Source organism: Schistocerca cancellata, unplaced genomic scaffold (genome assembly GCF_023864275.1).
Source record: "Schistocerca cancellata isolate TAMUIC-IGC-003103 unplaced genomic scaffold, iqSchCanc2.1 HiC_scaffold_426, whole genome shotgun sequence".
Classification (NCBI taxonomy): domain Eukaryota; kingdom Metazoa; phylum Arthropoda; class Insecta; order Orthoptera; family Acrididae; genus Schistocerca; species Schistocerca cancellata.
In genome coordinates this window covers 216,914-239,695 of record NW_026046443.1, presented here as the reverse complement: position 1 = coordinate 239,695, position 22,782 = coordinate 216,914, and the positions used below count along the sequence as shown (strand labels likewise).

Sequence of the window (22,782 nt, the reverse complement as noted above, 5' to 3'; positions counted from 1 at the left end):
TGGTCTTCTCCCTTCATGCATCCACCAAGTCCACTCCTGGCAGTCTCCAGTAAAAGCCCCCTGTGCTGAAGCGAAAATTGCCGCCGTGTCTATAGATACAGAGTGCCATTGCTTACTGGGAACAGTTAAGGAACCATAGTACAATATCTTGTTGTGAAACTGTCTACTTTTCTCACTTGTGGCCAAGAAAACTGAAACCCTCTCACCTTGGGCTGGAAGAATTAAAGATCATGACTGGGATTACATACATTGACTCGTGAAGTAATACAAAATTATTTCACTCTTCATTGTATTTGTTTCTGTACAAAATGTGCGTTCTATTGCTATATTTCTATCTGTAGGTAAAAATTGGGTATTGAAAGAAAATTCCCGTGAACAGGGGCGTGAAGATATGGTTCCGCTTTTACAGCATTTACACATAGCAGCGTCATGGATCTACGAGAATTTTGCTTGTATGTGTAAGGTTAACATATTTAAGCATAGAACTGAAGTCACAACAATTTTCACCTTTTGAAGACGCTTGTGGTTACCCATATGTCAATTCCCATCTCGTGATTGGCACACATCTTTAAAAATTGCCCGTCCCTTGTGGGGATCGAACCCACGACCTTTGGATTAGAAGTCCAACGCGCTATCATCTGCGCCAAAAGGACGCTGTGCAAGTGACGGTCTCAGATGTAAGAGATTCTGCAAGACATGACCCGTGCTACATGTCTCGCGTTACTTTTCTGATAGGCTTACTTTCATATTTCTCTGAAGCAATTACATCAAAGACTCATTATTTATGTAACAGACACGATACATCGCTCCGAATCGCTCTGTTTACCATGGCTCTACTGATTGAAACACCTGCGTATTGACAGAGTTGCTCTGTACAATCGTAGTAACACAGTCCTGCTATCAGATTCGCTCACGTGCGCTGCTTACAGATAAATGGGAATTGCGCTCTTTAGAACAACATCCACTCACAAAGTGGTAAACGACACACTGGGAACACTGTACGATTAGTCACATTTTTTGACTTTGGTTGACTGCTGTGTCACAGCCGGTCCCCATCATATGTATACACTCCAACGGACGTGTGTGCCTTGTTAGCACATTTAGCAGGAACGTTAGCTGCATCACCTTCCTGGCAATTCCATGCCGTGCTCGAAGCGTCAGCCATTGCTTGGTGACAGTGTGCTTCGATGAGAAGTGGACAGATGCATCTCTCTCGCCGTCAGTTATAGGCGGGAATCATACTTAATGTAGTTTTCTGCAAGCGTCAGCGGAGCGTCAGACATCTGTGTCTGGTCTTCTCCCTTCATGCATCCACCAAGTCCACTCCTGGCAGTCTCCAGTAAAAGCCCCCTGTGCTGAAGCGAAAATTGCCGCCGTTTCTATAGATACAGAGTGCCATTGCTTACTGGGAACAGTTAAGGAACCATAGTACAATATCTTGTTGTGAAACTGTCTACTTTTCTCAATTGTGGCCGAGAAAACTGAAACCCTCTCACCTTGGGCTGGAAGAATTAAAGATCATGACTGGGATTACATACATTGACTCGTGAAGTAATACAAAATTATTTCACTCTTCATTGTATTTGTTTCTGTACAAAATGTGCGTTCTATTGCTATATTTCTATCTGTAGGTAAAAATTGGGTATTGAAAGAAAATTCCCGTGAACAGGGGCGTGAAGGTATGGTTCCGCTTTTAGAGCATTTACACATAGCAGCGTCATGGATCTACGAGAATTTTGCTTGTATGTGTAAGGTTAACATATTTAAGCATAGAACTGAAGTCACAACAATTTTCACCTTTTGAGGACGCTTGTGGTTACCCATATGTCAATTCCCATCTCGTGATTGGTACACATTTTTAAAAATTGCCCGTTCCTTGTGGGGATCGAACCCACGACCTTTGGATTAGAAGTCCAACGCGCTATCCTCTGCGCCAAAAGGACGCTGTGCAACTGACGGTCTCAGATGTAAGAGATTCTGCAAGACTTGACCCGTGCTACATGTCTCGCGTTACTTTTCTGATAGGCTTACTTTCATATTTCTCTGAAGCAATTACATCAAAGACTCATTATTTATGTAACAGACACGATACATCGCTCCGAATCGCTCTGTTTACCATGGCTCTACTGATTGAAACACCTGCGTATTGACAGAGTTGCTCTGTACAATCGTAGTAACACAGTCCTGCTATTAGATTCGCTCACTTGCGCTGCTTACAGATAAATGGGAATTGCGCTCTTTAGAACAGCATCCACTCACAAAGTGGTAAACGACACACTGGGAACACTGTACGATTAGTCACATTTTTTGACTTTGGTTGACTGCTGTGTCACAGCCGGTCCCCATCATATGTATACACTCCAACGGACGTGTGTGCCTTGTTAGCACATTTACCAGGAACGTTAGCTGCATCACCTCCCTGGCAATTCCATGCCGTGCTCGAAGCGTCAGTCATTGCTTGGTGACAGTGTGCTTCGATGAGAAGTGGACAGATGATGCATCTCTCTCGCCGTCAGTTATAGGCGGGAATCATACTTAATGTAGTTTTCTGCAAGCGTCAGCGGAGCGTCAGACATCTCTGTCTGGTCTTCTCCCTTCATGCATCCACCAAGTCCACTCCTGGCAGTCTCCAGTAAAAGCCCCCTGTGCTGAAGCGAAAATTGCCGCCGTTTCTATAGATACAGAGTGCCATTGCTTACTGGGAACAGTTAAGGAACCATAGTACAATATCTTGTTGTGAAACTGTCTACTTTTCTCACTTGTGGCCGAGAAAACTGAAACCCTCTCACCTTGGGCTGGAAGAATTAAAGATCATGACTGGGATTACATACATTGACTCGTGAAGTAATACAAAATTATTTCACTCTTCACTGTATTTGTTTCTGTACAAAATGTGCGTTCTATTGCTATATTTCTATCTGTAGGTAAAAATTGGGTATTGAAAGAAAATTCCCGTGAACAGGGGCGTGAAGATATGGTTCCGCTTTTACAGCATTTTCACATAGCAGCGTCATGGATCTACGAGAATTTTGCTTGTATGTGTAAGGTTAACATATTTAAGCATAGAACTGAAGTCACAACAATTTTCACCTTTTGAAGACGCTTGTGGTTACCCATATGTCAATTCCCATCTCGTGATTGGCACACATTTTTAAAAATTGCCCGTCCCTTGTGGGGATCGAACCCACGACCTTTGGATCAGAAGTCCAACGCGCTATCCTCTGCGCCAAAGAGACGCTTTGCAAGTGACGGTCTCAGATGTAAGAGATTCTGCAAGACATGACCCGTGCTACATGTCTCGCATTACTTTTCTGATAGGCTTACTTTCATATTTCTCTGAAACAATTACATCTAAGACTCATTATTTATGTAACAGACACGATACATCGCTCCGAATCGCTCTGTTTACCATGGCTCTACTGATTGAAACACCTGCGTATTAACAGAGATGCTTCTTACAATCGTAGTAACACAGTCCTGCTATTAGATTCGCTCACGTGCGCTGCTTACAGATAAATGGGAATTGCGCTCTTTAGAACAACATCCACTCACAAAGTGGAAAACGACACACTGGGAACACTGTACGATTAGTCACATTTTTTGACTTTGGTTGACTGCTGTGTCACAGCCGGTCCCCATCATATGTATACACTCCAACGGACGTGTGTGCCTTGTTAGCACATTTAGCAGGAACGTTAGCTGCATCACCTCCCTGGCAATTCCATGCCGTGCTCGAAGCGTCAGTCATTGCTTGGTGACAGTGTGCTTCGATGAGAAGTGGACAGATGATGCATCTCTCTCGCCGTCAGTTATAGGCGGGAATCATACTTAATGTAGTTTTCTGCAAGCGTCAGCGGAGCGTCAGACATCTGTGTCTGGTCTTCTCCCTTCATGCATCCACCAAGTCCACTCCTGGCAGTCTCCAGTAAAAGCCCCCTGTGCTGAAGCGAAAATTGCCGCCGTTTCTATAGATACAGAGTGCCATTGCTTACTGGGAACAGTTAAGGAACCATAGTACAATATCTTGTTGTGAAACTGTCTACTTTTCTCACTTGTGGCCGAGAAAACTGAAACCCTCTCACCTTGGGCTGGAAGAATTAAAGATCATGACTGGGATTACATACATTGACTCGTGAAGTAATACAAAATTATTTCACTCTTCATTGTATTTGTTTCTGTACAAAATGTGCGTTCTATTGCTATATTTCTATCTGTAGGTAAAAGTTGGGTATTGAAAGAAAATTCCCGTGAACAGGGGCGTGAAGATATGGTTCCGCTTTTACACATAGCAGCGTCATGGATCTACGAGAATTTTGCTTGTATGTGTAAGGTTAACATATTTAAGCATAGAACTGAAGTCACAACAATTTTCACCTTTTGAAGACGCTTGTGGTTACCCATATGTCAATTCCCATCTCGTGATTGGCACACATTTTTAAAAATTGCCCGTCCCTTGTGGGGATCGAACCCACGACCTTTGGATCAGAAGTCCAACGCGCTATCCTCTGCGCCAAAGAGACGCTTTGCAAGTGACGGTCTCAGATGTAAGAGATTCTGCAAGACATGACCCGTGCTACATGTCTCGCATTACTTTTCTGATAGGCTTACTTTCATATTTCTCTGAAACAATTACATCTAAGACTCATTATTTATGTAACAGACACGATACATCGCTCCGAATCGCTCTGTTTACCATGGCTCTACTGATTGAAACACCTGCGTATTGACAGAGATGCTTCTTACAATCGTAGTAACACAGTCCTGCTATTAGATTCGCTCACGAGCGCTGCTTACAGATAAATGGGAATTGCGCTCTTTAGAACAACATCCACTCACAAAGTGGTAAACGACACACTGGGAACACTGTACGATTAGTCACATTTTTTGACTTTGGTTGACTGCTGTGTCACAGCCGGTCCCCATCATATGTATACACTCCAACGGACGTGTGTGCCTTGTTAGCACATTTACCAGGAACGTTAGCTGCATCACCTTCCTGGCAATTCCATGCCGTGCTCGAAGCGTCAGCCATTGCTTGGTGACAGTGTGCTTCGATGAGAAGTGGACAGATGCATCTCTCTCGCCGTCAGTTATAGGCGGGAATCATACTTAATGTAGTTTTCTGCAAGCGTCAGCGGAGCGTCAGACATCTCTGTCTGGTCTTCTCCCTTCATGCATCCACCAAGTCCACTCCTGGCAGTCTCCAGTAAAAGCCCCCTGTGCTGAAGCGAAAATTGCCGCCGTTTCTATAGATACAGAGTGCCATTGCTTACTGGGAACAGTTAAGGAACCATAGTACAATATCTTGTTGTGAAACTGTCTACTTTTCTCACTTGTGGCCGAGAAAACTGAAACCCTCTCACCTTGGGCTGGAAGAATTAAAGATCATGACTGGGATTACATACATTGACTCGTGAAGTAATACAAAATTATTTCACTCTTCATTGTATTTGTTTCTGTACAAAATGTGCGTTCTATTGCTATATTTCTATCTGTAGGTAAAAGTTGGGTATTGAAAGAAAATTCCCGTGAACAGGGGCGTGAAGATATGGTTCCGCTTTTACACATAGCAGCGTCATGGATCTACGAGAATTTTGCTTGTATGTGTAAGGTTAACATATTTAAGCATAGAACTGAAGTCACAACAATTTTCACCTTTTGAAGACGCTTGTGGTTACCCATATGTCAATTCCCATCTCGTGATTGGCACACATTTTTAAAAATTGCCCGTCCCTTGTGGGGATCGAACCCACGACCTTTGGATCAGAAGTCCAACGCGCTATCCTCTGCGCCAAAGAGACGCTTTGCAAGTGACGGTCTCAGATGTAAGAGATTCTGCAAGACATGACCCGTGCTACATGTCTCGCATTACTTTTCTGATAGGCTTACTTTCATATTTCTCTGAAACAATTACATCTAAGACTCATTATTTATGTAACAGACACGATACATCGCTCCGAATCGCTCTGTTTACCATGGCTCTACTGATTGAAACACCTGCGTATTGACAGAGATGCTTCTTACAATCGTAGTAACACAGTCCTGCTATTAGATTCGCTCACGTGCGCTGCTTACAGATAAATGGGAATTGCGCTCTTTAGAACAGCATCCACTCACAAAGTGGTAAACGACACACTGGGAACACTGTACGATTAGTCACATTTTTTGACTTTGGTTGACTGCTGTGTCACAGCCGGTCCCCATCATATGTATACACTCCAACGGACGTGTGTGCCTTGTTAGCACATTTAGCAGGAACGTTAGCTGCATCACCTCCCTGGCAATTCCATGCCGTGCTCGAAGCGTCAGTCATTGCTTGGTGACAGTGTGCTTCGATGAGAAGTGGACAGATGATGCATCTCTCTCGCCGTCAGTTATAGGCGGGAATCATACTTAATGTAGTTTTCTGCAAGCGTCAGCGGAGCGTCAGACATCTGTGTCTGGTCTTCTCCCTTCATGCATCCACCAAGTCCACTCCTGGCAGTCTCCAGTAAAAGCCCCCTGTGCTGAAGCGAAAATTGCCGCCGTTTCTATAGATACAGAGTGCCATTGCTTACTGGGAACAGTTAAGGAACCATAGTACAATGTCTTGTTGTGAAACTGTCTACTTTTCTCACTTGTGGCCGAGAAAACTGAAACCCTCCCACCTTGGGCTGGAAGAATTAAAGATCATGACTGGGATTACATACATTGACTCGTGAAGTAATACAAAATTATTTCACTCTTCACTGTATTTGTTTCTGTACAAAATGTGCGTTCTATTGCTATATTTCTATGTGTAGGTAAAAATTGGGTATTGAAAGAAAATTCCCGTGAACAGGAGCGTGAAGATATGGTTCCGCTTTTACAGTATTTACACATAGCAGCGTCATGGATCTACGAGAATTTTGCTTGTATGTGTAAGGTTAACATATTTAAGCATAGAACTGAAGTCACAACAATTTTCACCTTTTGAAGACGCTTGTGGTTACCCATATGTCAATTCCCATCTCGTGATTGGCACACATCTTTAAAAATTGCCCGTCCCTTGTGGGGATCAAACCCACGACCTTTGGATTAGAAGTCCAACGCGCTCTCCTCTGCGCCAAAGGGACGCTGTGCAAGTGACGGTCTCAGATGTAAGAGATTCTGCAAGACATGACCCGTGCTACATGTCTCGCGTTACTTTTCTGATAGGCTTACTTTCATATTTCTCTGAAGCAATTACATCAAAGACTCATTATTTATGTAACAGACACGATACATCGCTCCGAATCGCTCTGTTTACCATGGCTCTACTGATTGAAACACCTGCGTATTGACAGAGTTGCCCTGTACAATCGTAGTAACACAGTCCTGCTATTAGATTCGCTCACGTGCGCTGCTTACAGATAAATGGGAATTGCGCTCTTTAGAACAGCATCCACTCACAAAGTGGTAAACGACACACTGGGAACACTGTACGATTAGTCACATTTTTTGACTTTGGTTGACTGCTGTGTCACAGCCGGTCCCCATCATATGTATACACTCCAACGGACATGTGTGCCCTGTTAGCACATTTACCAGGAACGTTAGCTGCATCACCTCCCTGGCAATTCCATGCCGTGCTCGAAGCGTCAGCCATTGCTTGGTGACAGTGTGCTTCGATGAGAAGTGGACAGATGCATCTCTCTCGCCGTCAGTTATAGGCGGGAATCATACTTAATGTAGTTTTCTGCAAGCGTCAGCGGAGCGTCAGACATCTGTGTCTGGTCTTCTCCCTTCATGCATCCACCAAGTCCACTCCTGGCAGTCTCCAGTAAAAGCCCCCTGTGCTGAAGCGAAAATTGCCGCCGTTTCTATAGATACAGAGTGCCATTGCTTACTCCCTGTGCTGAAGCGAAAATTGCCGCCGTTTCTATAGATACAGAGTGCCATTGCTTACTGGGAACAGTTAAGGAACCATAGTACAATATCTTGTTGTGAAACTGTCTACTTTTCTCACTTGTGGCCGAGAAAACTGAAACCCTCTCACCTTGGGCTGGAAGAATTAAAGATCATGACTGGGATTACATACATTGACTCGTGAAGTAATACATAATTATTTCACTCTTCATTGTATTTGTTTCTGTACAAAATGTGCGTTCAATTGCTATATTTCTATCTGTAGGTAAAAATTGGGTATTGAAAGAAAATTCCCGTGAACAGGGGCGTGAAGATATGGTTCCGCTTTTACAGCATTTACACATAGCAGCGTCATGGATCTACGAGAATTTTGCTTGTATGTGTAAGTTTAGCATATTTAAGCATAGAACTGAAGTCACAACAATTTTCACCTTTTGAAGACGCTTGTGGTTACCCATATGTCAATTCCCATCTCGTGATTGGCACACATTTTTAAAAATTGCCCGTCCCTTATGGGGATCAAACCCACGTCCTTTGGATTAGAAGTCCAACGCGCTATCCTCTGCGCCAAAGGGACGCTGTGCAATTGACTGTCTGAGTTGTAAGAGATTCTGCAAGACATGACCAGTGCTACATGTCTTGCGTTACTTTTCTGATAGGCTTACTTTCATATTTCTCTGAAGCAATTACATCAAAGACTCATTAATTATGTAACAGACACGATACATCGCTCCGAATTGCTCTGTTTACCATGGCTCTACTGATTGAAACACCTGCGTATTGACAGAGTTGCTCTGTACAATCGTAGTAACACAGTCCTGCTATTAGATTCGCTCACGTGCGCTGCTTACAGATAAATGGGAATTGCGCTCTTTAGAACAGCATCCACTCACAAAGTGGTAAACGACACACTGGGAACACTGTACGATGAGTCACATTTTTTGACTTTGGTTGACTGCTGTGTCACAGCCGGTCCCCATCATATGTATACACTCCAACGGACGTGTGTGCCCTGTTAGCACATTTACCAGGAACGTTAGCTGCATCACCTCCCTGGCAATTCCATGCCGTGCTCGAAGAGTCAGCCATTGCTTGGTGACAGTGTGCTTCGATGAGAAGTGGACAGATGATGCATCTCTCTCGCCATCAGTTATAGGCGGGAAGCATACTTAATGTAGTTTTCTGCAAGCGTCAGCGGAGCGTCAGACATCTCTGTCTGGTCTTCTCCCTTCATGCATCCACCAAGTCCACTCCTGGCAGTCTCCAGTAAAAGCCCCCTGTGCTGAAGCGAAAATTGCCGCCGTTTCTATAGATACAGAGTGCCATTGCTTACTGGGAACAGTTAAGGAACCATAGTACAATATCTGTCTACTTTTCTCACTTGTGGCCGAGAAAACTGAAACCCTCTCACCTTGGGCTGGAAGAATTATAGATCATGACTGGGATTACATACATTGATTCGTGAAGTAATACAAAATTATTTCACTCTTCACTGTATTTGTTTCTGTACAAAATGTGCGTTCTATTGCTATATTTCTATCTGTAGGTAAAAATTGGGTATTGAAAGAAAATTCCCGTGAACAGGGGCGTGAAGGTATGGTTCCGCTTTTAGAGCATTTACACATAGCAGCGTCATGGATCTACGAGAATTTTGCTTGTATGTGTAAGGTTAACATATTTAAGCATAGAACTGAAGTCACAACAATTTTCACCTTTTGAGGACGCTTGTGGTTACCCATATGTCAATTCCCATCTCGTGATTGGTACACATTTTTAAAAATTGCCCGTTCCTTGTGGGGATCGAACCCACGACCTTTGGATTAGAAGTCCAACGCGCTATCCTCTGCGCCAAAAGGACGCTGTGCAAGTGACGGTCTCAGATGTAAGAGATTCTGCAAGACTTGACCCGTGCTACATGTCTCGCGTTACTTTTCTGATAGGCTTACTTTCATATTTCTCTGAAGCAATTACATCAAAGACTCATTATTTATGTAACAGACACGATACATCGCTCCGAATCGCTCTGTTTACCATGGCTCTACTGATTGAAACACCTGCGTATTGACAGAGTTGCTCTGTACAATCGTAGTAACACAGTCCTGCTATTAGATTCGCTCACGTGCGCTGCTTACAGATAAATGGGAATTGCGCTCTTTAGAACAGCATCCACTCACAAAGTGGTAAACGACACACTGGGAACACTGTACGATTAGTCACATTTTTTGACTTTGGTTGACTGCTGTGTCACAGCCGGTCCCCATCATATGTATACACTCCAACGGACGTGTGTGCCCTGTTAGCACATTTATCAGGAACGTTAGCTGCATCACCTCCCTGGCAATTCCATGCCGTGCTCGAAGCGTCAGCCATTGCTTGGTGACAGTGTGCTTCGATGAGCGGTGGACAGGTGATGCATATCTCTCGCCGTCAGTTATAGGCGGGAATCATACTTAATGTAGTTTTCTGCAAGCGTCAGCGGAGCGTCAGACATCTGTGTCTGGTCTTCTCCCTTCATGCATCCACCAAGTCCACTCCTGGCAGTCACCAGTAAAAGCCCCCTGTGCTGAAACGAAAATTGCCGCCGTTTCTATAGATACAGAGTGCCATTGCTTACTGGGAACAGTTAAGGAACCATAGTACAATATCTTGTTGTGAAACTGTCTACTTTTCTCACTTGTGGCCAAGAAAACTGAAACCCTCTCACCTTGGGCTGGAAGAATTAAAGATCATGACTGGGATTACATACATTGACTCGTGAAGTAATACAAAATTATTTCACTCTTCACTGTATTTGTTTCTGTACAAAATGTGCGTTCTATTGCTATATTTCTATCTGTAGGTAAAAATTGGGTATTGAAAGAAAATTCCCGTGAACAGGGGCGTGAAGATATGGTTCCGCTTTTACAGCATTTACACATAGCAGCGTCATGGATCTACGAGAATTTTGCTTGTATGTGTAAGGTTAACATATTTAAGCATAGAACTGAAGTCACAACAATTTTCACCTTTTCAAGACGCTTGTGGTTACCCATATGTCAATTCCCATCTCGTGATTGGCACACATTTTTAAAAATTGCCCGTCCCTTGTGGGGATCGAACCCACGACCTTCGGAATAGAGGTCCAACGCGCTATGCTCTGCGCCAAAGGGACGCTGTGCAAGTGACGGTCTCAGATGTAAGAGATTCTACAAGACATGACCCGTGCTTCATGTCTCGCGTTACTTTTCTGATAGGCTTACTTTCATATTTCTCTGAAGCAATTACATCAAAGACTCATTATTTATGTAACAGACACGATACATCGCTCCGAATCGCTCTGTTTACCATGGCTCTACTGATTGAAACACCTGCGTATTGACAGAGTTGCTCTGTACAATCGTAGTAACACAGTCCTGCTATTAGATTCGCTCACGTGCGCTGCTTACAGATAAATGGGAATTGCGCTCTTTAGAACAGCATCCACTCACAAAGTGGTAAACGACACACTGGGAACACTGTACGATTAGTCACATTTTTTGACTTTGGTTGACTGCTGTGTCACAGCCGGTCCCCATCATATGTATACACTCCAACGGACGTGTGTGCCCTGTTAGCACATTTACCAGGAACGTTAGCTGCATCACCTCCCTGGCAATTCCATGCCGTGCTCGAAGCGTCAGCCATTGCTTGGTGACAGTGTGCTTCGATGAGAAGTGGACAGATGATGCATCTCTCTCGCCGTCAGTTATAGGCGGGAATCATACTTAATGTAGTTTTCTGCAAGCGTCAGCGGAGCGTCAGACATCTGTGTCTGGTCTTCTCCCTTCATGCATCCACCAAGTCCACTCCTGGCAGTCTCCAGTAAAAGCCCCCTGTGCTGAAGCGAAAATTGCCGCCGTTTCTGTAGATACTGAGTGCCATTGCTTACTGGGAACAGTTAAGGAACCATAGTACAATATCTTGTTGTGAAACTGTCTACTTTTCTCACTTGTGGCCAAGAAAACTGAAACCCTCTCACCTTGGGCTGGAAGAATTAAAGATCATGACTGGGATTACATACATTGACTCGTGAAGTAATACAAAATTATTTCACTCTTCACTGTATTTGTTTCTGTACAAAATGTGCGTTCTATTGCTATATATCTATCTGTAGGTAAAAATTGGGTATTGAAAGAAAATTCCCGTGAACAGGGGCGTGAAGATATGGTTCCGCTTTTACAGCATTTACACATAGCAGCGTCATGGATCTACGAGAATTTTGCTTGTATGTGTAAGGTTAACATATTTAAGCATAGAACTGAAGTCACAACAATTTTCACCTTTTGAAGACGCTTGTGGTTACCCATATGTCAATTCCCATCTCGTGATTGGCACACATTTTTAAAAATTGCCCGTCCCTTGTGGAGATCGAACCCACGACCTTTGGATTAGAAGTCCAACGCGCTATCCTCTGCGCCAAAGGGACGCTGTGCAAGTGACGGTCTCAGATGTAAGAGATTCTGCAAGACATGACCCGTGCTACAAGTCTCGCGTTACTTTTCTGATATGCTTACTTTCATATTTCTCTGAAGCAATTACATCAAAGACTCATTATTTATGTAACAGACACGATACATCGCTCCGAATCGCTCTGTTTACCATGGCTCTACTGATTGAAACACCTGCGTATTGACAGAGTTGCTCTGTACAATCGTAGTAACACAGTCCTGCTATTAGATTCGCTCACGTGCGCTGCTTACAGATAAATGGGAATTGCGCTCTTTAGAACAGCATCCACTCACAAAGTGGTAAACGACACACTGGGAACACTGTACGATTAGTCACATTTTTTGACTTTGGTTGACTGCTGTGTCACAGCCGGTCCCCATCATATGTATACACTCCAACGGACGTGTGTGCCCTGTTAGCACATTTACCAGGAACGTTAGCTGCATCACCTCCCTGGCAATTCCATGCCGTGCTCGAAGCGTCAGCCATTGCTTGGTGACAGTGTGCTTCGATGAGAAGTGGACAGATGATGCATCTCTCTCGCCGTCAGTTATAGGCGGGAATCATACTTAATGTAGTTTTCTGCAAGCGTCAGCGGAGTGTCAGACATCTGTGTCTGGTCTTCTCCCTTCATGCATCCACCAAGTCCACTCCTGGCAGTCTCCAGTAAAAGCCCCCTGTGCTGAAGCGAAAATTGCCGCCGTTTCTATAGATACAGAGTGCCTTTGCTTACTGGGAACAGTTAAGGAACCATAGTACAATATCTTGTTGTGAAACTGTCTACTTTTCTCACTTGTGGCCGAGAAAACTGAAACCCTCTCACCTTGGGCTGGAAGAATTAAAGATCATGACTGGGATTACATACATTGACTCGTGAAGTAATACAAAATTATTTCACTCTTCACTGTATTTGTTTCTGTACAAAATGTGCGTTCTATTGCTATATTTCTATCTGTAGGTAAAAATTGGGTATTGAAAGAAAATTCCCGTGAACAGGGGCGTGAAGATATGGTTCCGCTTTTACAGCATTTACACATAGCAGCGTCATGGATCTACGAGAATTTTGCTTGTATGTGTAAGGTTAACATATTTAAGCATAGAACTGAAGTCACAACAATTTTCACCTTTTGAAGACGCTTGTGGTTACCCATATGTCAATTCCCATCTCGTGATTGGCACACATTTCTAAAAATTGCCCATCCCTTGTGGGGATCGAACCCACGACCTTTCGATTAGAAGTCCAACGCGCTATCCTCTGCGCCAAGGGACACTGTGCAAGTGGCGGTCTCAGATGTAAGAGATGCTGCAAGACATGACCCGTGTTACATGTCTCGCGTTACTTTTCTGATAGGCTTACTTTCATATTTCTCTGAAGCAATTACATCAAAGACTCATTATTTATGTAACAGACACGATACATCGCTCCGAATCGCTCTGTTTACCATGGCTCTACTGATTGAAACACCTGCGTATTGACAGAGTTGCTCTGTACAATCGTAGTAACACAGTCCTGCTATTAGATTCGCTCAAGTGCGCTGCTTACAGATAAATGGGAATTGCGCTCTTTAGAACAGCATCCACTCACAAAGTGGTAAACGACACACTGGGAACACTGTACGATTAGTCACATTTTTTGACTTAGGTTGACTGCTGTGTCACAGCCGGTTTCCATCATATGTATACACACCAACGGACGTGTGTGCCCTGTTAGCACATTTACCAGGAACGTTAGCTGCATCACCTCCCTGGCAATTCCATGCCGTGCTCGAAGCGTCAGCCATTGCTTGGTGACAGTGTGCTTCGATGAGAAGTGGACAGATGATGCATCTCTCTCGCCGTCAATTATAGGCGGGAATCATACTTAATGTAGTTTTCTGCAAGCGTCAGCGGAGCGTCAGACATCTCTGTCTGGTCTTCTCCCTTCATGCATCCACCAAGTCCACTCCTGGCAGTCTCCAGTAAAAGCCCCCTGTGCTGAAGCGAAAATTGCCGCCGTTTCTATAGATACAGAGTGCCATTGCTTACTGGGAACAGTTAAGGAACCATAGTACAATATCTTGTTGTGAAACTGTCTACTTTTCTCACTTGTGGCCGAGAAAACTGAAACCCTCTCACCTTGGGCTGGAAGAAGTAAAGATCATGACTGGGATTACATACATTGACTCGTGAAGTAATACAAAATTATTTCACTCTTCACTGTATTTGTTTCTGTACAAAATGTGCGTTCTATTGCTATATTTCTATCTGTAGGTAAAAATTGGGTATTGAAAGAAAATTCCCGTGAACAGGGGCGTGAAGATATGGTTCCGCTTTTACAGCATTTACACATAGCAGCGTCATGGATCTACGAGAATTTTGCTTGTATGTGTAAGGTTAACATATTTAAGCATAGAACTGAAGTCACAACAATTTTCACCTTTTGAAGACGCTCGTGGTTACCCATATGTCAATTCCCATCTCGTGATTGGCACACATTTTTAAAAATTACCCGTCCCTTGTTGGGATCGAACGCACGACCTTTGCATTAGAAGTCCAACGCGCTATCCTCTGCGCCAAAGGGACGCTGTGCAAGTGACAGTCTCAGATGTAAGAGATTCTGCAAGACATGACCCGTGCTACATGTCTCGCGTTACTTTTCTGATAGGCTTACTTTCATATTTCTCTGAAGCAATTACATCAAAGACTCATTATTTATGTAACAGACACGATACATCGCTCCGAATCGCTCTGTTTACCATGGCTCTACTGGTTGAAACACCTGCGTATTGACAGAGTTGCTCTGTACAATCGTAGTAACACAGTCCTGCTATTAGATTCGCTCACGTGCGCTGCTTACAGATAAATGGGAATTGCGCTCTTTAGAACAGCATCCACTCACAAAGTGGTAAACGACACACTGGGAACACTGTACGATTAGTCACATTTTTACTTTGGTTGACTGCTGTGTCACACCCGGTCCCCATCATATGTATACACTCCAACGGACGTGTGTGCCCTGTTAGCACATTTACCAGGAACGTTAGCTGCATCACCTCCCTGGCAATTCCAAGCCGTGCTCGAAGCGTCAGCCATTGCTTGGTGACAGTGTGCTTCGATGAGAAGTGGACAGATGATGCATCTCTCTCGCCGTCAGTTATAGGCGGGAATCATACTTAATGTAGTTTTCTGCAAGCGTCAGCGGAGCGTCAGACATCTGTGTCTGGTCTTCTCCCTTCATGCATCCACCAAGTCCACTCCTGGCAGTCTCCAGTAAAAGCCCCCTGTGCTGAAGCGAAAATTGCCGCCGTTTCTATAGATACAGAGTGCCATTGCTTACTGGGAACAGTTAAGGAACCATAGTACAATATCTTGTTGTGAAACTGTCTACTTTTCTCACTTGTGGCCGAGAAAACTGAAACCCTCTCACCTTGGGCTGGAAGAATTAAAGATCATGACTGGGATTACATACATTGACTCGTGAAGTAATACATAATTATTTCACTCTTCACTGTATTTGTTTCTGTACAAAATGTGCGTTCTATTGCTATATTTCTATCTGCAGGTAAAAATTGGGTATTGAAAGAAAATTCCCGTGAACAGGGGCGTGAAGATATGGTTCCGCTTTTACAGCATTTACACATAGCAGCGTCATGGATCTACGAGAATTTTGCTTGTATGTGTAAGGTTAACATATTTAAGCATAGAACTGAAGTCACAACAATTTTCACCTTTTGAAGACGCTTGTGGTTACCCATATGTCAATTCCCATCTCGTGATTGGCACACATTTTTAAAAATTGCCCGTCCCTTGTGGGGATCGAACCCACGACCTTTGGATTAGAAGTCCAACGCGCTATCCTCTGCGCCAAAGGGACGCTGTGCAAGTGATGGTCTCAGATGTAAGAGATTCTACAAGACATGACCCGTGCTACATGTCTCGCGTTACTTTTCTGATAGGCTTACTTTCATATTTCTCTGAAGCAATTACATCAAAGACTCATTATTTATGTAACAGACACGATACATCGCTCCGAATCGCTCTGTTTACCATGGCTCTACTGATTGAAACACCTGCGTATTGACAGAGTTGCTCTGTACAATCGTAGTAACACAGTCCTGCTATTAGATTCGCTCACGTGCGCTGCTTACAGATAAATGGGAATTGCGCTCTTTACAACAGCATCCACTCACAAAGTGGTAAACTACACACTGGGAACACTGTACGATTAGTCACATTTTTTGACTTTGGTTGACTGCTGTGTCACAGCCGGTCCCCATCATATGTATACACTCCAACGGACGTGTGTGCCCTGTTAGCACATTTACCAGGAACGTTAGCTGCATCACCTCCCTGGCAATTCCATGCCGTGCTCGAAGCGTCAGCCATTGCTTGGTGACAGTGTGCTTCGATGAGAAGTGGACAGATGATGCATCTCTCTCGCCGTCAGTTATAGGCGGGAATCATACTTAATGTAGTTTTCTGCAAGCGTCAGCGGAGCGTCAGACATCTGTGTCTAGTCTTCTCCCTTCATGCATCCACCAAGTCCACTCCTGGCAGTCTCCAGTAAAAGCCCCCTGTGCTGAAGCGAAAATTGCCGCCGTTTCTATAGATACAGAGTGCCATTGCTTACTGGGAACAGTTAAGGAACCATAGTACAATATCTTGTTGTGAAACTGTCTACTTTTCTCACTTGTGGCCGAGAAAACTGAAAGCCTCTCACCTTGGGCTGGAAGAATTAAAGATCATGACTGGGATTACATACATTGACTCGTGAAGTAATACAAAATTATTTCACTCTTCACTGTATTTGTTTCTGTACAAAATGTGCGTTCTATTGCTATATTTCTATCTGTAGGTAAAAATTGGGTATTGAAAGAAAATTCCCGTGAACAGGGGCGTGAAGATATCGTTCCGCCTTTACAGCATTTACACATAGCAGCGTCATGGATCTACGAGAATTTTGCTTGTATGTGTAAGGTTAACATATTTAAGCATAGAACTGAAGTCACAACAATTTTCACCTTTTGAAGACGCTTGTGGTTACCCATATGTCAATTCCCATCTCGTGATTGGCACACATTTTTAAAAATTGCCCGTCCCTTGTGGGGATCGAACCCACGACCTTTGGATTAGAAGTCCAACGCGCTATCCTCTGCGCCAAAGGGACGCTGTGCAAGTGATGGTCTCAGATGTAAGAGATTCTACAAGACATGACCCGTGCTACATGTCTCGCGTTACTTTTCTGATAGGCTTACTTTCATATTTCTCTGAAGCAATTACATCAAAGACTCATTATTTATGTAACAGACACGATACATCGCTCCGAATCGCTCTGTTTACCATGGCTCTACTGATTGAAACACCTGCGTATTGACAGAGTTGCTCTGTACAATCGTAGTAACACAGTCCTGCTATTAGATTCGCTCACGTGCGCTGCTTACAGATAAATGGGAATTGCGCTCTTTACAACAGCATCCACTCACAAAGTGGTAAACGACACACTGGGAACACTGTACGATTAGTCACATTTTTTGACTTTGGTTGACTGCTGTGTCACAGCCGGTCCCCATCATATGTATACACTCCAACGGACATGTGTGCCCTGTTAGCACATTTACCAGGAACGTTAGCTGCATCACCTCCCTGGCAATTCCATGCCGTGCTCGAAGCGTCAGCCATTGCTTGGTGACAGTGTGCTTCGATGAGAAGTGGACAGATGATGCATCTCTCTCGCCGTCAGTTATAGGCGGGAATCATACTTAATGTAGTTTTCTGCAAGCGTCAGCGGAGCGTCAGACATCTGTGTCTGGTCTTCTCCCTTCATGCATCCACCAAGTCCACTCCTGGCAGTCTCCAGTAAAAGCCCCTTGTGCTGAAGCGAAAATTGCCGCCGTTTCTATAGATACAGAGTGCCATTGCTTACTGGGAACAGTTAAGGAACCATAGTACAATATCTTGTTGTGAAACTGTCTACTTTTCTCACTTGTGGCCGAGAAAACTGAAACCTTCTCACCTTGGGCTGGAAGAATTAAAGATCATGACTGGGATTACATACATTGAATCGTGAAGTAATACAAAATTATTTCACTCTTCACTGTATTTGTTTCTGTACAAAATGTGCGTTCTATTGCTATATTTCTATCTGTAGGTAAAAATTGGGTATTGAAAGAAAATTCCCGTGAACAGGGGCGTGAAGATATGGTTCCGCTTTTACAGCATTTACACATAGCAGCGTCATGGATCTACGAGAATTTTGCTTGTATGTGTAAGGTTAACATATTTAAGCATAGAACTGAAGTCACAACAATTTTCACCTTTTGAAGACGCTTGTGGTTACCCATATGTCAATTCCCATCTCGTGATTGGCACACATTTTTAAAAATTGCCCGTCACTTGTGGGGATCGAACCCACGACCTTTGGATTAGAAGTCCAACGCGCTATCCTCTGCGCCAAAGGGACGCTGTGCAGGTGACGGTCTCAGATGTAAGAGATTCTGCAAGACATGACCCGTGCTACATGTCTCGCGTTACTTTTCTGATAGGCTTACTTTCATATTTCTCTGAAGCAATTACATCAAAGACTCATTATTTATGTAACAGGCACGATACATCGCTCCGAATCGCTCTGTTTACCATGGCTCTACTGATTGAAACACCTGCGTATTGACAGAGTTGCTCTGTACAATCGTAGTAACACAGTCCTGCTATTAGATTCGCTCACGTGCGCTGCTTACAGATAAATGGGAATTGCGCTCTTTAGAACAGCATCCACTCACAAAGTGGTAAACGACACACTGGGAACACTGTACGATTAGTCACATTTTTTGACTTTGGTTGACTGCTGTGTCACAGCCGGTCCCCATCATATGTATACACTCCAACGGACGTGTGTGCCCTGTTAGCACATTTACCAGGAACGTTAGCTGCATCACCTCCCTGGCAATTCCATGCCGTGCTCGAAGCGTCAGCCATTGCTTGGTGACAGTGTGCTTCGATGAGAAGTGGACAGATGATGCATCTCTCTCGCCGTCAGTTATAGGCGGGAGTCATACTTAATGTAGTTTTCTGCAAGCGTCAGCGGAGTGTCAGACATCTGTGTCTGGTCTTCTCCCTTCATGCATCCACCAAGTCCACTCCTGGCAGTCTCCAGTAAAAGCCCCCTGTGCTGAAGCGAAAATTGCCGCCGTTTCTATAGATACAGAGTGCCATTGCTTACTGGGAACAGTTAAGGAACCATAGTACAATATCTTGTTGTGAAACTGTCTACTTTTCTCACTTGTGGCCGAGAAAACTGAAACCCTCTCACCTTGGGCTGGCAGAATTAAAGATCATGACTGGGATTACATACATTGACTCGTGAAGTAATACAAAATTATTTCACTCTTCACTGTATTTGTTTCTGTACAAAATGTGCGTTCTATTGCTATATTTCTATCTGTAGGTAAAAATTGGGTATTGAAAGAAAATTCCCGTGAACAGGGGCGTGAAGATATGGTTCCGCTTTTACAGCATTTACACATAGCAGCGTCATGGATCTACGAGAATTTTGCTTGTATGTGTAAGGTTAACATATTTAAGCATAGAACTGAAGTCACAACAATTTTCACCTTTTGAAGACGCTTGTGGTTACCCATATGTCAATTCCCATCTCGTGATTGGCACACATTTTTAAAAATTGCCCGTCTCTTGTGGGGATCGAACCCACGATCTTTGGATTAGAAGTCCAACGCGCTATCCTCTGCGCCAAAGGGACGCTGTGCAAGTGACGGTCTCAGATGTAAGAGATTCTGCAAGACATGACCCGTGCTACATGTCTCGCGTTACTTTTCTGATAGGCTTACTTTCATATTTCTCTGAAGCAATTACATCAAAGACTCATTATTTATGTAACAGACACGATACATCGCTCCGAATCGCTCTGTTTACCATGGCTCTACTGATTGAAACACCTGCGTATTGACAGAGTTGCTCTGTACAATCGTAGTAACACAGTCCTGCTATTAGATTCGCTCACGTGCGCTGCTTACAGATAAATGGGAATTGCGCTCTTTAGAACAGCATCCACTCACAAAGTGGTAAACGACACACTGGGAACACTGTACGATTAGTCACATTTTTTGACTTTGGTTGACTGCTGTGTCACAGCCGGTCCCCATCATATGTATACACTCCAACGGACGTGTGTGCCCTGTTAGCACATTTACCAGGAACGTTAGCTGCATCACCTCCCTGGCAATTCCATGCCGTGCTCGAAGCGTCAGCCATTGCTTGGTGACAGTGTGCTTCGATGAGAAGTGGACAGATGATGCATTTATCTCGCCGTCAGTTATAGGCGGGAATCATACTTAATGTAGTTTTCTGCAAGCGTCAGCGGAGCGTCAGACATCTGTGTCTGGTCTTCTCCCTTCATGCATCCACCAAGTCCACTCCTGGCAGTCTCCAGTAAAAGCCCCCTGTGCTGAAGCGAAAATTGCCGCCGTTTCTATAGATACAGAGTGCCATTGCTTACTGGGAACAGTTAAGGAACCATAGTACAATATCTTGTTGTGAAACTGTCTACTTTTCTCACTTGTGGCCGAGAAAACTGAAACCCTCTCACCTTGGGCTGGCAGAATTAAAGATCATGACTGGGATTACATACATTGACTCGTGAAGTAATACAAAATTATTTCACTCTTCACTGTATTTGTTTCTGTACAAAATGTGCGTTCTATTGCTATATTTCTATCTGTAGGTAAAAATTGGGTATTGAAAGAAAATTCCCGTGAACAGGGGCGTGAAGATATGGTTCCGCTTTTACAGCATTTACACATAGCAGCGTCATGAATCTACGAGAATTTTGCTTGTATGTGTAAGGTTAACATATTTAAGCATAGAACTGAAGTCACAACAATTTTCACCTTTTGAAGACGCTTGTGGTTACCCATATGCCAATTCCCATCTCGTGATTGGCACACATTTTTAAAAATTGCCCGTCCTTTGTGGAGATCGAACCCACGACCTTTGGATTAGAAGTCCAACGCGCTATCCTCTGCGCCAAAGGGACGCTGTGCAAGTGACGGTCTCAGATGTAAGAGATTCTGCAAGACATGACCCGTGCTACATGTCTCGCGTTACTTTTCTGATAGGCTTACTTTCATATTTCTCTGAAGCAATTACATCAAAGACTCATTATTTATGTAACAGACACGATACATCGCTCCGAATCGCTCTGTTTACCATGGCTCTACTGATTGAAACACCTGCGTATTGACAGAGTTGCTCTGTACAATCGTAGTAACACAGTCCTGCTATTAGATTCGCTCACGTGCGCTGCTTACAGATAAATGGGAATTGCGCTCTTTAGAACAGCATCCACTCACAAAGTGGTAAACGACACACTGGGAACACTGTACGATTAGTCACATTTTTTGACTTTGGTTGACTGCTGTGTCACAGCCGGTCCCCATCATATGTATACACTCCAACGGACGTGTGTGCCCTGTTAGCACATTTACCAGGAACGTTAGCTGCATCACTTCCCTGGCAATTCCATGCCGTGCTCGAAGCGTCAGCCATTGCTTGGTGACAGTGTGCTTCGATGAGAAGTGGACAGGTGATGCATCTCTCTCGCCGTCAGTTATAGGCGGGAATCATACTTAATGTAGTTTTCTGCAAGCGTCAGCGGAGCGTCAGACATCTGTGTCTGGTCTTCTCCCTTCATGCATCCACCAAGTCCACTCCTGGCAGTCTCCAGTAAAAGCCCCCTGTGCTGAAGCGAAAATTGCCGCCGTTTCTATAGATACAGAGTGCCATTGCTTACTGGGAACAGTTAAGGAACCATAGTACAATATCTTGTTGTGAAACTGTCTACTTTTCTCACTTGTGGCCGAGAAAACTGAAACCCTCTCACCTTGGGCTGGAAGAATTAAAGATCATGACTGGGATTACATACATTGACTCGTGAAGTAATACAAAATTATTTCACTCTTCACTGTATTTGTTTCTGTACAAAATGTGCGTTCTATTGCTATATTTCTATCTGTAGGTAAAAATTGGGTATTGAAAGAAAATTCCCGTGAACAGGGGCGTGAAGATATGGTTCCGCTTTTACAGCATTTACACATAGCAGCGTCATGGATCTACGAGAATTTTGCTTGTATGTGTAAGGTTAACATATTTAAGCATAGAACTGAAGTCACAACAATTTTCACCTTTTGAAAACGCTTGTGGTTACCCATATGCCAATTCCCATCTCGTGATTGGCACACATTTTTAAAAATTGCCCGTCCCTTGTGGGGATCGAACCCACGACCTTTGGATTAGAAGTCCAACGCGCTATCCTCTGCGCCAAAGGGACGCTGTGCAAGTGACGGTCTCAGATGTAAAAGATTCTGCAAGACATGACCCGTGCTACATGTCTCGCGTTACTTTTCTGATAGGCTTACTTTCATATTTCTCTGAAGCAATTACATCAAAGACTCATTATTT

The 22,782-nt window shown here is 43.8% G+C and overlaps 17 non-coding genes across 17 annotated transcripts; all 17 read right to left on the bottom strand.

The window, feature by feature from the left end:
- Positions 1 to 580: 580 nt before the first annotated feature.
- Positions 581 to 653, bottom strand: Trnar-ucu (transfer RNA arginine (anticodon UCU)). The gene has a single exon. It is a non-coding gene; the product is annotated as a tRNA-Arg (tRNA).
- Positions 654 to 1,870: 1,217 nt separating this feature from the next.
- Positions 1,871 to 1,943, bottom strand: Trnar-ucu (transfer RNA arginine (anticodon UCU)). The gene has a single exon. It is a non-coding gene; the product is annotated as a tRNA-Arg (tRNA).
- Positions 1,944 to 3,163: 1,220 nt separating this feature from the next.
- Trnar-ucu (transfer RNA arginine (anticodon UCU)) lies at positions 3,164 to 3,236 on the bottom strand. The gene has a single exon. It is a non-coding gene; the product is annotated as a tRNA-Arg (tRNA).
- Positions 3,237 to 4,447: 1,211 nt separating this feature from the next.
- Trnar-ucu (transfer RNA arginine (anticodon UCU)) lies at positions 4,448 to 4,520 on the bottom strand. The gene has a single exon. It is a non-coding gene; the product is annotated as a tRNA-Arg (tRNA).
- A 1,208-nt stretch (positions 4,521 to 5,728) lies between these two features.
- Positions 5,729 to 5,801, bottom strand: Trnar-ucu (transfer RNA arginine (anticodon UCU)). Its single transcript has one exon. It is a non-coding gene; the product is annotated as a tRNA-Arg (tRNA).
- A 1,220-nt stretch (positions 5,802 to 7,021) lies between these two features.
- Positions 7,022 to 7,094, bottom strand: Trnar-ucu (transfer RNA arginine (anticodon UCU)). Its single transcript has one exon. It is a non-coding gene; the product is annotated as a tRNA-Arg (tRNA).
- Positions 7,095 to 8,370: 1,276 nt separating this feature from the next.
- Positions 8,371 to 8,443, bottom strand: Trnar-ucu (transfer RNA arginine (anticodon UCU)). The gene has a single exon. It is a non-coding gene; the product is annotated as a tRNA-Arg (tRNA).
- A 1,208-nt stretch (positions 8,444 to 9,651) lies between these two features.
- On the bottom strand, positions 9,652 to 9,724 carry Trnar-ucu (transfer RNA arginine (anticodon UCU)). Its single transcript has one exon. It is a non-coding gene; the product is annotated as a tRNA-Arg (tRNA).
- A 1,220-nt stretch (positions 9,725 to 10,944) lies between these two features.
- Positions 10,945 to 11,017, bottom strand: Trnar-ucu (transfer RNA arginine (anticodon UCU)). Its single transcript has one exon. It is a non-coding gene; the product is annotated as a tRNA-Arg (tRNA).
- Positions 11,018 to 12,237: 1,220 nt separating this feature from the next.
- Trnar-ucu (transfer RNA arginine (anticodon UCU)) lies at positions 12,238 to 12,310 on the bottom strand. Its single transcript has one exon. It is a non-coding gene; the product is annotated as a tRNA-Arg (tRNA).
- A 1,220-nt stretch (positions 12,311 to 13,530) lies between these two features.
- Positions 13,531 to 13,602, bottom strand: Trnar-ucu (transfer RNA arginine (anticodon UCU)). The gene has a single exon. It is a non-coding gene; the product is annotated as a tRNA-Arg (tRNA).
- A 2,511-nt stretch (positions 13,603 to 16,113) lies between these two features.
- Trnar-ucu (transfer RNA arginine (anticodon UCU)) lies at positions 16,114 to 16,186 on the bottom strand. The gene has a single exon. It is a non-coding gene; the product is annotated as a tRNA-Arg (tRNA).
- A 1,220-nt stretch (positions 16,187 to 17,406) lies between these two features.
- On the bottom strand, positions 17,407 to 17,479 carry Trnar-ucu (transfer RNA arginine (anticodon UCU)). The gene has a single exon. It is a non-coding gene; the product is annotated as a tRNA-Arg (tRNA).
- Positions 17,480 to 18,699: 1,220 nt separating this feature from the next.
- Trnar-ucu (transfer RNA arginine (anticodon UCU)) lies at positions 18,700 to 18,772 on the bottom strand. The gene has a single exon. It is a non-coding gene; the product is annotated as a tRNA-Arg (tRNA).
- A 1,220-nt stretch (positions 18,773 to 19,992) lies between these two features.
- Trnar-ucu (transfer RNA arginine (anticodon UCU)) lies at positions 19,993 to 20,065 on the bottom strand. Its single transcript has one exon. It is a non-coding gene; the product is annotated as a tRNA-Arg (tRNA).
- Positions 20,066 to 21,285: 1,220 nt separating this feature from the next.
- Trnar-ucu (transfer RNA arginine (anticodon UCU)) lies at positions 21,286 to 21,358 on the bottom strand. The gene has a single exon. It is a non-coding gene; the product is annotated as a tRNA-Arg (tRNA).
- Positions 21,359 to 22,578: 1,220 nt separating this feature from the next.
- On the bottom strand, positions 22,579 to 22,651 carry Trnar-ucu (transfer RNA arginine (anticodon UCU)). The gene has a single exon. It is a non-coding gene; the product is annotated as a tRNA-Arg (tRNA).
- Positions 22,652 to 22,782: the final 131 nt, after the last annotated feature.